Consider the following 17,109-nt stretch of genomic DNA (forward strand, 5'->3'; position numbering starts at 1 on the left):
CCAAAAAAAAAAAAAAAAAGAATGAACTCATTTATTTGTTTAGGAACAAGTATTGCAAACATTGTAAATAAAGTTGGAAATACCAAGGAACAGGTAGGTTAAGTCACTTTTTTAAGGCCATGCAGCTAGTTATGGTCAGAGCCCCTTTCCAATCCAGAGGGTGTAGTCCATGAGCCATCCTTTTGCTTAGCCTGGGCCTTGGTATCAATTCTGTGTGTGATAGGTAAGGCTTGTGTTCTTTCCTCAATGTCACACATCATATTTGTGTCTAGAGGTAAAAGGGAATTATGCCTATTGTATCTGATTGTTGTATCTGATTTGCTGGTTACCGTCCTCTGAAGGGGTTTGCTTCTTGGCTGTAGTTATCTCCTTTGGCATCAGTAACATGGTGAATGACATGAAAAGAGAGCAGGTACTTTGGATAATAATGATCATCACATTCAACCATCATTAATTACCCCATGCCCCTTCCTTTCTCACTCTATATATGTAATAAGAATTGTAATGCATTCCACTGTTACATATAAATGAATTTTTTTTAAAAGAGAGAGAGCAGGTAATTTTTTGTTTGTTTTAAAAAAGGAATTTGGATGGTTCTGAGAAGAGTTAGGGTTCTTGTTTCTATCCTGATCTTTGACCCCTGGTCAATGACAGAAGACTCTCCCATCCTCTTCTATAGAGCCACAGTGCTAATTACCCTTTGTATCTTGGGGGTGATCACAAGGGATCCTGTCAGGACAGACTGACCTGACCTTAGCTTATTACCTGGGATCAGACCAACTCATGGAGGAGGTCTTGCTTCAGTTCAGGTCTTCAGTGCTCTGCTCTGCTCTGCTCTGCTTCCTCCAAGGCCAAACTGAAACTTCATCTTTGTTCTTTCCCAAATCTTTCACTTGATTTGATCATCTCAATCCACAGTTCTCTTTTTAGCCTGAATGTCTTCCAAATGACACAGCCTTGAGAATTAAAGTTCAAAGTAGATGGATAGTTTACAAAGCTAAAAAAGCAATGGTAAAACTAATAAGATGATCTTGGTCACATTCCCAGTCATCTCATTATTTTGGGGGGCCTCTCAGCTGTCTTTTGTTTCTATGGTACTAAATAAGGATGATCTCAACTGATTAAAAAAATGATGGAAAATAGCACAGTACCATGTATTGAGCATCTACTGTGTTATCAGGTAGTAGACTTCCTATCAATTGTTGTCTTATTGAAATCTCACAGCCACCTGGAAGGTTTCTGCTATTACTTCCATTTTGTAAATGAGAAAACCAGCACTTGGAGAAGTAAAATCATTTGCTGAAGATTGCAAAATGGTTTGAGAAGTCCATGTGTTTTTCACAATGACAACACCTCAGCCTACTTTAGTGTCAACGGAAACATTGAGGAGGATGCCCTGTTTCTAAATACATTGAGGATGAAGTTGGAAAATATTATGCTAAGCAAAATAAGCCATTCCCCAAAAACCAAAGGCCAAATGTTTTCTCTGATATGTGGATGCTGATCCACTATTGGCAGGGAGGGGGACATGGGAAGAATGGAGGAACTTTGGATTGGGAAGAAGGGAATGAGGGTAGGGTAGTAAAGATGGTGGAATGAGATGGACATCATTACCCTAGGTACATGTATGATTGTGCAAATAGTATGACTCTATGTACAACCAGAGAAATGAAAAATTGTGCTCCTTTTGTGAATAATGAATCAAAATGCATTCTGCTGTCATGTATAACTAATTAGAACAAATTTAAAAATTTAAAAAATACATTGAAAGTGTAGCAGAGAATTTTTCATTGTTCAGAACTTTAACCCTTCCAGTGAGCCTGGGCTGTGTCATATCTCTAGTTGTGCCAGGGCAGTGGGTTAAGTTGCAGATGCTGAGCCCCAGAGATCAATGTATGGAGGAAAAATCCCTGCAGCTCCCTTCCACCATTCTAATGTCAAAAGGGACAGATTCATCTACATGATTCTGGAGAGAAATCAACTGCCCTATTGCTCAAAGATGAGAACCTTGAAGTCAATTGAAAATTGAAAGTATAATTTTTAGATCTCAGTGGAACCCTTACACCATGGTTTTCTAGTGAAATTTGATGGAGACTAAGATTAAATCAGGCCATTTTCAAAAGGAAGAATTCCCCAAGTGAACCAATTTTTAGCATAACCTGACTTAAGAAAATAATCACAATTCTCCTGGTATCATTACTTTGAGTAATGAATGGTACCATTATAAACCTTAGATTTTAGGTCCCATGTAAATTGTTAAAATTGTGTATACTTTGGAGATTTTTTTTTTTTAGAGCTTATAAAAGTGCATTTTTCTCAGTTGTCTTAGATGCTATCTGTGCAGCAGGAATGTATGCAGTTCTTGTGGCTTTTGATAATTAGGAAGTTGTGTTAATACCTGGAGGCCATCTGGGAACTCAACCTACAGACTAGAAGAAATTACCACAGTTTAATTTTCTGGAATTTATTCTACCAAGAAATGAACTTTGTTTTTAGAGGGAAGAGACTTCTGTGCAGGGGAACAGTTGTATAGCATCTCTGAGACAGATGGAGAAGCCCTCACCCCAGGCACAAACCGCAGGGGGTTTGCTGCTTTGTAATCACTAGACTTTTATATTTCTAAGAAGTCCTTCTGACAGTTTCTTTCTCTAAGTCTGATTCCATTCAACCTATTTAAATTTTGCAAGTTCTAGCTTTGGGGGCCTTATTTCTACTGACACAACATAGACACTAGAGTACTGGCAAAACTTAGGTTCATTTACAGATCAGAGGATTCCAACATTCTACTGCCTCTATAAACTTCTTTTTTTTTTTAAATCCCGGGCTGGCCTTGAATTTGCAATCCTCCTGCCTCAGCATCCTGAGTTGCAGGGATTACAGATGCACACCACCACACTTAGCCAACAAACACTTTTTCGTGTTTAGCTGAGATTTCTCAGGAAAAGGAAAGAGTATTGCCATTTGTCATTTATTTGTATTAAGTCTGACAGCTTGTGAGGGCTTCACCTGCTTTATTCAACTGCTGCAGTCTAATAAAGGAATGCTGGCTCTTTCAGGTCAGGTATCCTGCTGAATTCCATTTGACACTTGCAGAATCATATAACACATTTCTAAGTGAATTCAAATTGGAGGACTGAAAATAAGGCTTTTTAAATTCAGTTCTAAATAGAAATATTTGAACACTGAGTTGAATAAAGTTAAGGTTACCCCTTTATAGCAACTGCATGTTAGTAGGCCTTAAAGTTTGTATCCTCGGGCATTAAAGAAGAGAAACAGTTCCAATTTGTTGAATACTTCATGTGAGGAACTGGCTTTATCCATATTGTCTACAACCCTCAGAAGTAAGATTAATTATTCTCACTGTACCCATGAGTAAATTGAAATTTATCAAGATTAATTTACCTAAGGTCACACAGCTGGAAAGTGATAGATTCTGTCCCCTAATGTCCTACTGTACTTCTATGTCTATTATTATTCTATGATATATTATAAAAGCTAGCATTTATTACATTCTAAGTATCATGTATAATATTAATTTACTTAATTCTTGCAAAACCTGTATGACATGAAGATAATTACAACACCATTTTATCATAAAGACACTGAGGCACAAAGAGAGATTGAATATTTCCCTCTAAGTTTACTAAGCCGTTAAGTAGCAATTCAGAATTCAAACCCATCTTTATGTCTTATTCTTATAATTCTGTATATTATATATTTCTTATCATAAGAACTTTCTGGGGCTGGGGATGTGGCTCAGCAGTAGAGCGCTCGCCTAGCACGTGTGAGGTCCCAGGTTCAATCCTCAGCACCACGTAAAAATAAATAAAATAAAGGTATTGTGTCCAACTACAGCTAAAAAAACATAAATATTAAAAAAAAAAAAGAACTTTCCATCCTACCCACTTTGGATATCTATTTTCTACTGTTGGGCTTTAAGGCTGAACAGAACTTACTCTGCTGAGGACCTAAATCGGACACCAAGACCAGGGAGTATGCTTGACATATCACCATATGCTGCACAAGTACTTTTCATGCCTTTGCCCAACTCGGTGTCCCCAAGAATAACTATTTGTGTCATTTGCCCCTTTTTTTTTGTACCGGGGATTGAACTCAGGGGCACTCAACCACTGAGCCACATCCCCAGCCCTATTTTATATTTAGAGACAGAGTCTCACTGAGTTGCTTAGCGCCTTGCTTTTTGCTGAGGCTGGCTTTGAACTTGCCATCCTCCTGCCTCAGCCTCTTGAGCTGATGGGATTACAGGCATGCAGCACCTTGCCCATTTTAAGGAATATCATTTAATTATATAATAGAATTATCCATAGATGATTCTATAGATGTAGTTCTTAATTAGATTGTAGTTTTAATTCTGTTATAGTATTAATTAAATATATGTGATATTAATTATCAATTTTGTTTATTCAACATGAATCAGGAGGTTACTTACTATATGTTGAGTGCTACGTTAGGTACTTGGGTCCTTGGCACATGAGACAGACAGTAACCCTTATCCTTAGAGAATTCAGCTAAGTAGATGGAAAGACAATGAATATGTTTGAAGGCTAGAGAAGGAACAATAGGTGGGCTTGTGCCCCACTTCATTATTGAGACTACATTGTACTGGTAAGTGTTGACACTTGCCACCAGTAGCACTCTTGTCTGGCTGATATTCTTGCTTAGTACTAAGTCCTCTCCACATTAGAAAAGAAATGATTTGATTGAAAATTTGGTTAGAACATGCAAAGTGGATTCCAAAATCTCAAGGACAAATTTCCTATTTCTCATATGGTTTTTTACTTCTCAAGTTTGTTAGATGGCTAAGAATGGGTGGTTGTTTCTTCTCTTGGTTTAGACCAACAGTTTCCTACATGACAAAGTAGCATTTCTGGGTTCTTTGGAGCACCAAGATGATTCCAGCCTCTTTAGCAAAGCCTTTGGAACATACAAAACAAAATCCTACAATTGTAGTCACCAGCTCCAGGGAGACCAGGTGGGTTAAAGTCTGCCTAGAAATATGACTTTTTTACTTTGCATTTATCCCTTAATTTCTGAAAATTAATAGAATGATTTAGTATCTTTTGATTATTTATAAATAAGAGGGGAAATAAATAAAAGATGATTAATTGAAATAAGTAACTGAAAATGAAAGATAACCTTTTGTATTAATATGATTTTTTAGGTAACTTGGATCAGTTAACACAAAGCAATTATTTGTATATTATCCTCATATATTTCACCAAGAAACGTTTTGTTTTGTTTGTCATGAGACCCAGAAGACATTCTTAGTGCTGAAAATGTATGTCCAAGCCAGGCTCAATGGCACCTACCTGTAATCCCAGCTATTTGGGTCACAGAAGGATTCAATAGAAAGGCAGGAAGAGCACAAGTTTGAGGCAAGCCTGATCAAATTAGCAAGACCCTGTTTCAAAAACTAAAAAGGCTGGGGATGTATTTAGTTCAGTGGTAAAGGTCCCCTGGGTTCAATCCCCATTACCAGAAACACACACACACACACACACACACACACACACACAGATGTAGACATAGATATAGATTGATTGATTTGGGGGTCCTTGGCATTTGAGCCCTCTTGTCTGGCTGATATTCTTGCTTAGTACTAAGTCCTCTCCACATTAGAGAAGAAATGACTTGTTTGCAAAGTAGATTCTAAAATCTCAAGGACAAATTTCCGTGTGTGTGTGTGTGTGTGTGTGTGTGTGTGTAAAACAATAAATTAAACCTATGTCCACATAAGGACCTGTACTCAAATGTTCATAGCAACTTTATAATTGCTCTCAACAGAAATATCCCATGTCACATCAATTGGCAAATGGATGAACAAATTGTGGCATAGTCACACAATGGAATATTACTTAACAATATAAAGAGTAACTTATTGATATATGCAACCACAAAAGGAATCCCAAAAATATTCTATAAATTTAAAAATTAGTCTTCAAAAGAATACTACTATATGATCCAATGTATACAAATGGCCAACCAGTTAATAAGTGGATGGCTTTGGAAAAATTGCTTAGAGAGCCTCAGGTTTCTCATTTAAAAAATGGAAATAATAATTGTACCTGGCCCATAGGGTCACAGAAGGATTCAATAGAAAGTGTAGGATCTGAAAATTATTCTAAATGTATTTTTCACCCCCATAGAAATGAGAATATGACTATGAGTCATATATAGTTTTTTTTAACTCCTTATACAGATCCTACAGGCATTTATTCTAATTTTTTAATTGCCAATTAAAATATGCCAATTTGATTATATTTGGTTTCTTTAGTGTTTTTAAGTATTCCTATGTGTGAATTATACTTTATGCTTGTAGACTTTAAAGTATATTGTAGGTAGAATTTTATTTTGGCTTTTAAAAAATTTACTTTATAAAACACTGTACTTTATAAAACACTTATTCAACATAAGAATTTTGTATTTAAATTTTTTTTTCCTCTTTTGCCCCATGGAGAATATTTATTGACTACAGATGTTAAGCACATTACTAAAGAATGTAAAGCTGCAAGACAGAATATGCACTTCACCTGTGTGGTTGCATAGACACCAGTTGTTTGTCTGAATCTTACAGAGCTCAAGTGGAAAGTATACTTACACATTTAAAGGTCAGAATCACCAAATATAGTTTGAATTGGAATGACTGAAAAATTGTTCCAAGATTATAAGACTTCTAAAAACAGTTCATCAAAGATGTATTTTGGTAAGTCCCTTAAAATTATGATTTTGAACAAACTACTTCAAGTTATGCTGTAACATGAACTGATAAGGGGGAAAAATTAATAGAAGGACATGAGGCTTGCCCAGGTGCAGACCCTAGAACAACAGCCCAATCCAGAGATGAAGGAAAAACTAAGCTAGCACCTGCAACCAGAAGTCCAGGAAGAAAAAACTCAGAAGCAAAACAGGAAAAGACTTTTTCAGTGAGCAAAATGTGTTAAATATAATAGCTGGGGGCTGGGGTTGTAGCTCAGTAGTAGAGCATTTGCCTAACACATGTGAGGCCCTGGGTTCAATCCTCAGCACCACATAAAAATAAATAAATAAATGTATTGTGTCCATCTACAACTAAAAAATATTTTTAAAAAAGACAATAGCAGAGATTGGAACTGAAGTATATGAATGTAATAGGAGCCTACAAAAATATAACAGGATGGTGCTTCTTATTGTTACTACTAGTAGTAGCAATGGTGGTTTTGGTATTGACATTGTTTTGAAAGGTAACAGACAAACTGATTCAAAATCTGGACAAATCCATAAGCTGCAAGAATGATGGTGCACTAGCTTTTTCACCATATATCAGTAGAAACCCAAACTGAGTCCTAAGGCTTGACTGGACACAGGAATTTATGGTACAGATTAGAAGTTCCAGAAGTAGACACAGGGGCACTTACACATGCATTTATTGATTTCGTTTATGGCAAAGATGGCATTTTGGAATAGTAGAAAAAGATGACTTATTCAATTAATGATTTGAGGACAAGAGGATAGTCATTGAGGGCATAAATTATTGAATCTTCTTTCACAATACATCAAAATGTATTCCAAACAGATAAAACAATAATGAATAAAAATGAAAAGCAAAGTGTGAGAAGATGCCTTGAAAGAATTTTTTTCCCATTTTCATAGGTGCATTAAAATTACATATAATGGTGGGTGGGATTCATTGTTACATATGCATACATGCACACAACTTAACAATATACTTTGGCCAATATCATTCCCTATCATTTCCCTTTCCCCTCCCTTCCATCCTCCCTCTGGTCCCTTTAATCTACTGACCTCCCTTTGATTTTCATGAGATCCCTCCCCACACCTTTATTTTCCTTTTTTTCTCTCTAGCTTCCCATGTGAGAATTTTTAAATAAATTGAATTGAAAAGAGCCTCCTATGATTAAAGTAAAACCTAGAAGGAAAAAGTGATAATTAAAAAGTGGATGAATTTAACTTTGTACAAAAAATTTTAATTGTCCTAAGTTAAAAACCATAAGCAAGGTCAAAACAAACCATGAGCCAGAGAAAAATATCTGCATTTCCTATCATAGACAAAGGGATAATTTATGTACTATATACAGAATTCTTAGGATTCAATAAGAAATAGATCAACAACTTCATAGGAAATATATATATGAAATACAAAAATAATCAAACATCATTAAAATATAGGATTTTCCAACCAATCAAAATCCAAGAAATGAAAATTAAAACTTTACTGAGAAGTCATTATTTTATCTTTCATACTGGTAAAGACAATAACAATAATTTTAAAATAGAACTACTGGTGAAATTATGAAGAAACGAACACTTATATGTTGCTGGAGGTATAAGGTAAATAGTACAATTTTTTATGACAATTTGGCAAATCAAAATGAAAAAGCATATTCCTTTTGACCCAGAAATTTCACTTCTAGGACTTTATCCTATATATGTTTACATACAAAATAACATATGGACCAGATTTTCATATAGTATTATTTGTTAAAAAAAAAAAAGAAAGAAAGAAAGAAAAGGAAAGAAAGAAAGAAAGAAAGAAAGAAAGAAAGAAAGAAAGAAAGAAAGAAAGAAAGAAAGAAAGAAAGAAAGAAAGAAAGAAAGAAAGAAAGAAAGAAAGAAAGAAAGAAAGAAAGAAAGAAAGAAAGAAAGAAAGAAAGAAAGAAAGAAGAAAAAGAAACAAGCTAAATGGCCTGCCGGTAGGGCACACCTGTAACCCAGACACTGGAGAGGCAGGAGGATCACGTGTTGAAGGCCAATCTCAGCAATTTAACAAAAGTGTGTGTGTGTGTGTTGGGGGAGTTGGTAGCAAAGCATCCTATGTTCCATTCCCAGTACAAAAAGAAAAAGAAAGGGAACTAAGGAAGGAAGGTAGGAAGGAAGGAGAGAGGGAGGAAGGGAGAGAGGGGCTAATGATTAAGTCCCAAGTACTGGTGGCATTCACCTGTAAACCCAATGCAGAAGAGTGACAAGTTCAGTACCAGCCTGGACAATTTTTAATTTATATTTTAATTTACTTGCAGTGCTAGGGATTGAACCCAAGGCCTTGTGCATGCTAGGCAAGCGCTCTAATTATGTTTCATCCCCCCAGGCTGAGTACTTAGTAAAAAATCTCAGAGGAAAAGAAAAGAAAGGTTGGGTAGAGTATGATATAGTTTTTACATGAAATAATAAACTTTAAAAAAATGAGTGAAACCAAATGAATGCATTGATAAGAAATTTCCAAGGGGGCGGACCCACGGTGATGGAAGCTTCCAGTGTGTTGGAGCTGCCGGGACTGCAGCGGTTGGGCGGGCTGCGCGTGGGCAGCTGAACCCGGATCGCGACCAACTGAACCGTTACCTTCTCTTCGCCCCTCTGAGCAGCCTACAAAGATAAGGCGGTACCAACAGTGGCTGCGCCACCGGGCAGCGATTCTGCTGGGGCCACTCTCCTTCCTCTGCGGCTTCGCAGCTGCCACGAAAGCAAGATTTTGCTCTTCCAGGGCTCCCGCCACACCCCTCCCTGCCTGCCCAGCGGACCGAGGAATCTAGGAAGAAACGCCCCAAGTTTTACTTACACGTTAGGACACTAATGGGTGGTTTGCTGAACAAATTTGCCTGCTTGGAATTCGAGGAAGCAAGAAAGAGACCTCCTCTTCCTAACCTGAAGACTGCATTTGCAAGCAATGATTGCTCATTGGCATCTTCAGAGATGATAAAAAAACATCCTGAAGCCACTGTCAGAGAATGAAGTCTAACAACTTTTTGAAAAGACGATGGAAGATACGAATTTACAGGTAAAAAAAAATTCAGCATCCAAAAAGAAATGGTGATACATAATATTAACAGTGCTTCTACCACGGGCAGTCTTAAAAGTAGCTGACAGATTTCACGTCAAGAATTCATCTATGAACTGAAAATGGGGTTTGCAGATAAAAGACTTGTAATATACCTAGAGTCCCTCTGTCTTTGACAAAGCAACCTTGTGAGCTCTGGGTTCCAATCTAATGTCCTTCAGTTCAACCTGAAGGACTCCCCTCATTCAGGGTATGTGTTGTGGTGACTTATTCCCTCAACTCTTGTCTATCTGATGCTGTGGTTTGAATGTGTGTGTCCCTCCACATTCCTGTTGACACTTCAACCCCAGTGCGGCAGTTTGAGAGATGAGGTTTTTCAGTTGTTCAGGCTCTGAGGCTCCAACCTAACAGACAAGATGTGTGCCTTAAGAGTGTTTGTATGGCGTGCACAAGGCTGAAGTTCAATCCCCAGCACTGCCCATGAGCAAAAGTACATTCATCAGACTGGGTGCGATGGCATAACCCTATAATCCCCCTAGCTACTCAGGAACTGAGGCAGGGGGATCATATGCTGGAGATCAGCAACCTAATCAGACTCTGGTTCAGTGGTAGAGCCCGTGCCTAGCATGTGCAAGGCCCTGGGTTCAATCATCAGTAGAAAGAGAAAAACAAAAGACAAAGGAAAGAAGGAAAGCTGGGACAGGCTAGAGGGAGTGAGTTCAACCTTCCACCCCTTCCACCATGTGAGGACCCAGCAACAAAGTGCCACATCAGAAGACCTGCCATCCCTCTCCACACACTGAATCTTCAGGCACCTTGACCTTGAACTTTCAGCCTCCAGAACTGCGAGGAGTCAATTTCTGTTGTTAATAATTACCCAGTATTTTGTTACAGCAGCATGAGAGTTCCAAGGCATCTGGGAATGCCTCCATTTCTCCCACCTATGGGAAGAACACCTTGACCTACCACAGGATTCTTGTTTTGTCCTCCATCACTTTGAATATATCAACTCACTCCCTTCTGGGTTCCAGGGTTTCTGATGAGAAATCTGGTGAGGACCTTATGGAAAAATTGTGATGGAAGCTCCCTCCCTCCCAGCCTCGTGTTAATAACTTGCTCTATAGTATCTTAGGTAACAGAGCATTTTGTTAGAGCATCACAATGACTGAAGTGCTGCCATTCTTTTGAAATTAATTATTCTGCGTTAAAAGAAAACGGAATTGAATACCTTGAGAGTAGATACAATGAGGTCTTCAAAAGCCAAAATTATTACAGATTTTTCAGACTCAAGCCATTGAAGTATTCTACAAACTTTAATTTTTAAACAACTAAATATCTGTCTCCATAGGAGCAAAAAGCTTCTGGAGTCCTTTCTTATTAAAGTGGAAAAGGTCCTAGAGGCCAAAAAGTGACAACCACAGCGGGTTATGCTCAACTGTGATTGGGCCGTTTCTTGCTCTGATCTCACAAGGAGCCACTGTGAGGGAATTTCAAACACCTATATACAGCTGTAGCTTACCCCCCCCCACACACACACACACACATACACACATACACAGGGAGCTCTTGGTAAAGACCTTGCCTGTCAGACTCACAGATAGTTAGCTAGCTCATTTGGTAATTTGGTGGTTTTGCACTTTTGACTTTATATTTTTTTAACTAGCATCCTTAGTTGGTGTTGCTGCTTCAGATGTGTAGTGAGAGTAGTCAGAATAGTGACTACTCTCAGCCAGCTCCTCCAATGAGGAGACCCTCACCAACCATTATAGGGTTCTGAGGGACATCAGGCAGGGTGGCTTTGCTCAGGTGAAATTAGCCCGACATCTCCTCACAGGATCAGAGGTGGCCATGAATGTCCTAATAAACTTCCCCATCATCATATCCAAAGAGGATATAATGGAGATGGTGAAACACCCAAATGTGATCCAGCTGTTTCAAGTCATTAAAACCAGTGAGAACATGTACTTCATGTTGGAGCAGACCAGTGGGGGACAATTAATGCAACACCTCCTGGAGGGGGAGGCCTGGAGAGTGTTCAGGCAGATTATATGCACCATGCTCTAGGGCCACAAGATAGGCATCGTGCACAGAGATCTGAAGCCGGTGAACATCCTGGTGGATGCTTGAGTGATAAACTCACCAGTTATGCAGAAGCTGAATGTGTTTCAGCAGAAGAATATGATAGCCCTACAGTGGATGTCTAGAGTGTCCTTCTGTACTTTATGGTCACGGTGTGCCTCACATTTAACAGGACCACTGCTTCGCAGCTCAATGAACAGGTTGTACATGCCCCTTCATGTTTCCACCAAAGTATGAAGCCTCATCAGTCAAATACTGACTGTGAACCCCATGCCGAGGCCAATAGAGGACCATGGGACACCCGGAGTTGAGCCAGAATGGGGAATATTCACCAAGTCATTCTAGCCAGCCACTACAAACACCCAGACCCCAGAATAATAACAGCCATGTTTGACAGGGTTATGAACCATACAATACCTGAAATATCTTTGGCAACCAGAAAATTTGATGAGGCAATGGCTACGTATCTGATAACTCCAGCACCAGATAACTTGAAGGAGAGGCTTCATTTTCCAAGTTAAGCCTGTGCTTTCAGAAGAACCTTGCCCATACTCCACCCACCCACCCTCTCCACCCAAAGAGGATTGCCAGTGAGCTTGCCCTTCTCGCCTCCCTCTTCTTGCCCTCTGTCAGCTGCCTGACACCACTAAGCAATCAGGGTAGAAGGATGGTAGAAGAGCCAGCCTGCCTGCCATTCCTCTCCGCAGCCTGCATGTGAGGACCCCCACTCCCAGCACAGCCTCCCAGCGTGTCCCAGCACCCTCTACACCCAGCTCCTGGACAATCATAAGTGGGTGGGATGCAGAGAGCAGCAAGTCCTCCCAGGGTACATTGTCAGAAGAAAACTCCCCCTCCACCAGACAACCCGATGGAGGGACCACATCCTGTACCCGTGATGACACCAAGGGCTAGAAGGGTGTATTCTATGAAGATGTTGCTGCCTGTGGCCTGGAGGACAGACCTGTATTCAGGAACAAAGTGGCTCCAGCGAAAGTGGACAACTGAGACAGACACAAAACCAATGGACAGCTCATGGATCCTGACATCATGGCATGAGCATCAGCCAGGCATGGACTGCCTCTGGCTTCTCCCTATGGATTCCAATCAGGAAGGCATCAGGAGCCGCCTGGAGACAAGGTGCCCTCTCTACCCCCACCTGGAAGAGACTTTAGAGACTGTTTTTCCTAGGACACTCTCCCCTGCCTTGCTCTTCTCTGTCCTTTCTCCCATGCTTTTGGGATAGCAGAGAAGGTTCTTAATAAATTTGTATTTCTCACTAAAAAAAGAATTTTTTTAAGAACATATGTTAAATTAATATGCTGTTAAGTGGAAAGTCAAGATGCAAAACAGCACATAGAGTATAATTTATTCACATATTCAACAAATACTTTTTGAGAATCTTCTGTGTTAGGCATCATACTATACTTGGTATTTATCATAAGTAAAATAGAAAAAGATCTCAACCACAGTGTAGTTTACCTCCTATTAAGGCAAACTGCCAATAAACAACAAATATTAGAGTATATTGGAAACTGGAAAGTTCTAAGGGTAAAAGAGAAAATAGAGCAGGGTATGGGAGATCCAGAGGGCTGGGAGTGGAAAGAAGGAGGCAAGATTTGAACAAAGACTTAGAGGCGAGGGAGTTAGCCAAAACAGTATCTAAGAGAAAGAGTTCCAGGTGGAGGGAGCTAAAACCCCATTTCCAAGGCAAAAGTGTGTCTGGTGAGTGCAGAGACCAGGGAGTCTAAGCAGAATGAACCAGAATAACAGGAAGGAAATGGGAGCCAATCAATGTAGGACTTGTACAGACATTGACATATCTTCTGTGGGATAGGGAACCATTTTAGGGTTTTGAGGTGAGTGGCATAGTTACAATTTAAAAGGATTCCTCTAGTGCTCTGTGAAAATAGACTGTAAGAGACAAGGTCGAAATAGAGCATCAAATGGCAATGGTTTCCAGGAGAGATTCTGGTGGCCAGGACATGGTCAGCAGTGGTCAGCACTGGGTGTAGAACATGAGTCAAGAAAACCAACCGAATAATCCGAGGCTGGGGTTGCTGTTGACCCAATGGGAAAGCTACAGGTGGAGCTTGTTTGAGGAAAATATCAAGCATTTGGAATATTAGACATCCAAATGATTAATCAATTTCATCTGCAGATGGTATTTAGTGCCATGGATATAATATGCATATTGGATTAAGAAATGCATATATAATAGATGTTCCTCAATTCACTGTGGTAAATTGATAAATTCATTGTAAGAAATATCAAGTAAAAACTGCATTTAATGAAAAATGCATTTAGCACATCTAACTTACCAAATATCATAGCAACACAGTGTACCATAGACTATTGGTTGTTTTATCTTGTGATCCCTTGCTTGACTGGAAGCTGCAGTTTGATGCTGCTGTTTAGAATCCCTATAGAATATGAGCATCATCTTGCTAGCTGGGGAAAGATTCAAATTAGAAAATTGAAGTACATTGGCTGGGGTTGTAGCTCAGTGGTAGAGTGTTCGCCTTGCATGTGTAAGACACTGCATTCGATCCTCAGCACCACATAAAGATAAAAATAAAGGTATTGTGTGCATCTACAACTAAAAATTTTTTAAAAAATTGAAGTACAGTTTCTAGTGAATGTGTTGAAAACTTTAAGTTGAACCATCATAAGTCAGGGACTATATAATATCTCCACATGCACATACACACACACACACACACACACACACAGAGTAGGATATCTTTAAATCTCAAAGTAATTATAGTGACATATTTGTGAGATAATATGCCAACTACTATTATTAAGTTTGGACTCATTAGGTAGTTATCTTGGACTAGGTTCAGAACAGTTGGACCCTTTTGACCTAGTGGGTAAATAAAAAAAAATTAAATAAAAAAATTATTAAATCACCAAAGGTGATAAAGTTTGATTCTCTGAAATAAGAATAAGAAATCTATATGAACCAGGTTCTCACTAAGGCCTCACTACCTAATATATAACTACAAGAATTACAAAGTGCTTTGTTAAACTGACCAACCTTCCAAACTTAAATCTACTTCATTAATAAAAGGAGAGTGATGATATGGAACACCTAGAAGAAATAGTTTTAGTGTTAAAATTCTAAGCCAGGCATGGTGGTGTACTCCTATAATCCCAGTGGCTTGGGAGGCTGAGGCAGGAGGATGAGGAGTTCAAAGCCAGCCTCAGCAAAAGCAAGGCAATAAACAACTCAGTGAGACCCTGTCTCTAAATAAAATACAAAATAGGGCTGGGAATTTGACTCAGTGACTGAGTGTCCCAAGTTTAATCCTGGGTAAAAACAAACAAACAAACAAACAAAAAACAAACCTCTAAAAGTCTCTGGCAAGTTGCCCAAGATGAACTTCTAAAGCACTTCAAATACAAATCACCAAAAATGTCCCTAATGCTATAAAAAAATTTAATGTTCACCTTGCTATTTACTTGTGGAACAGGTAGGGCAAGAAATGAGATTGGGGTCAGGGAGGACCCATGTTGAAAAGCTACAGGTAAAGAGAAGAAGGAAGACCTTAGGTATCATTTTAATGAAGAATAAATACATAAACTTGCTTTAACTCCCAAGTGGTGTTTATGAAGATTTAACTTGTGTTCCATCCCTTCTGAAAAGCCAGAAACTCAGTTTTGGGAAATTTTTATTGAACACCTACCCTCATTTCTACTTAAAAGGAAAGCGTGAGTGACCCTTTTTGGGGAATGCTTGTATTTGTGCTTAGATATCATTAGGGAAGTATGGGGGACACTGAGGTTTTCTGCAGAGGGAGAAGGGGATGGAGAAGATGGGAAAGGTGACGATGCTATCTCCTTAATTATGAACACATCTTCACACTTTCCCTTTATAATCCAGGGCAGAGGCCACCTAGCTTGCTTCACTGGTGCCTACTTTACATAAATTCAATTTAGTATTTCTGCCACTGTAAACATTTGTTTCTTTTTAAACATAGTATGTCCTATAAGAGAAAAAGTGTTGCCATTTTGTAAGGTCGTAAGAAAAGGTTATTAAAAGGAAAAATGAGAACATCTGACTGGGGAATTTTTTCTGAACTTGAAAACGGAAAACACAGTAACATTTAAAGAAATCACTTTTGAATTTTAGCAAAATTAATTTCTTATGTTGCTAAGAAATTTGAGCCACAAATATATTACTTTTCTTCCTGAGTGATATCTACCTCCCCAAGGACCATCTGTGGTTATGATAATGTCACCCTGGTATAAACTTGAGGACATTAGTGGATCAGATGGCTTGAGTCTTAATAAAACCCCAATAAAGTAATTTTATAACCTATTCCTATTTTCTTTAGTAGAGAGGCTTTTCCTAAAAATACCATTAGTTTTTCTTTCAATTATAGATCCAAATGTAATTTTTTCCATAACATCAATGTCACATTTTATGACCCATTGCAAAGAAATGCATAATTTGGAGCATTTTCTAGATGACTGAAATTTAAAAGTACAGGCAGCCTTGAGGCCATGTCACAGATTTCTTCAAGGTTGGCATCAGATTCAGAGTCATGTTTGCTGAATCCTTACACTTATATGAAGTGCCTGAATAAGTACCTATGGCAGATGGTTTTTATTTTTTCCAGAACTTTGATTTTAGGCAGAGAAGCACTCAGCAGTGGCATATTGAACATCATGTCATATATGCTAAAGTAAAATCTAGTACCAAATAAGGAAAGTGACTTAATTCCTAAATGAAATAGAAATATAAATGAAATCTTTTTAAACCTTGTTTTGTTGTTGTTGTTTTTCCCAGCTCTTAGGGAATTTTGATGAAGACAGTAGATTCAGTCATTCACAACACATTCACAGAAAAACCTAATGTCTATAGTCATTGTGCTAGGTTTGAGGGGCCCATGGAAACATCAGAGAGTAGTGGGAGGTGATAGGTTCACAAACTGTAAAAAATAGAGCATGATGCCCAGTTTGGGGAGGGCCCAACTGAGGTATGAACAAAAGGCAGTGGGAATTCCAAGAAGCCTGGCAGCTTGTTTATCTCTGGGCCTTAAAGCACAAGTCCAATTTCAATTGTCAGATCTGCTGAGGAAAAAAGTAGGGTCATCTAAGCAGAGAGAAATGTATGAAGAAAGGCACAACTAGGAAAATGTACTCTAGTGTGGTACCTAGAGGAGGCTTATGAGAAATGAAGTCGGAATGAAAGATCAGGGGTTAATCATAGAGGTTTTCTAACACCATGCTAGAGA

The 17,109-nt window shown here is 38.7% G+C and overlaps 1 long non-coding RNA gene across 1 annotated transcript in view; it reads left to right on the plus strand.

The window, feature by feature from the left end:
• Window positions 1-15,185, plus strand: part of LOC125617756 — a 16,351-nt gene extending 1,166 nt beyond the window's left edge. Inside the window, exon 2 of the long non-coding RNA XR_007348877.1 lies at window positions 15,057-15,185. This is a non-coding gene — a long non-coding RNA (uncharacterized LOC125617756). The remainder of the gene's footprint in view (window positions 1-15,056) is intronic.
• The last annotated feature ends 1,924 nt before the right edge of the window (window positions 15,186-17,109 follow it).

This window comes from Marmota marmota, unplaced genomic scaffold, assembly GCF_001458135.2.
Source record: "Marmota marmota marmota unplaced genomic scaffold, marMar, whole genome shotgun sequence".
NCBI lineage: Eukaryota > Metazoa > Chordata > Mammalia > Rodentia > Sciuridae > Marmota > Marmota marmota.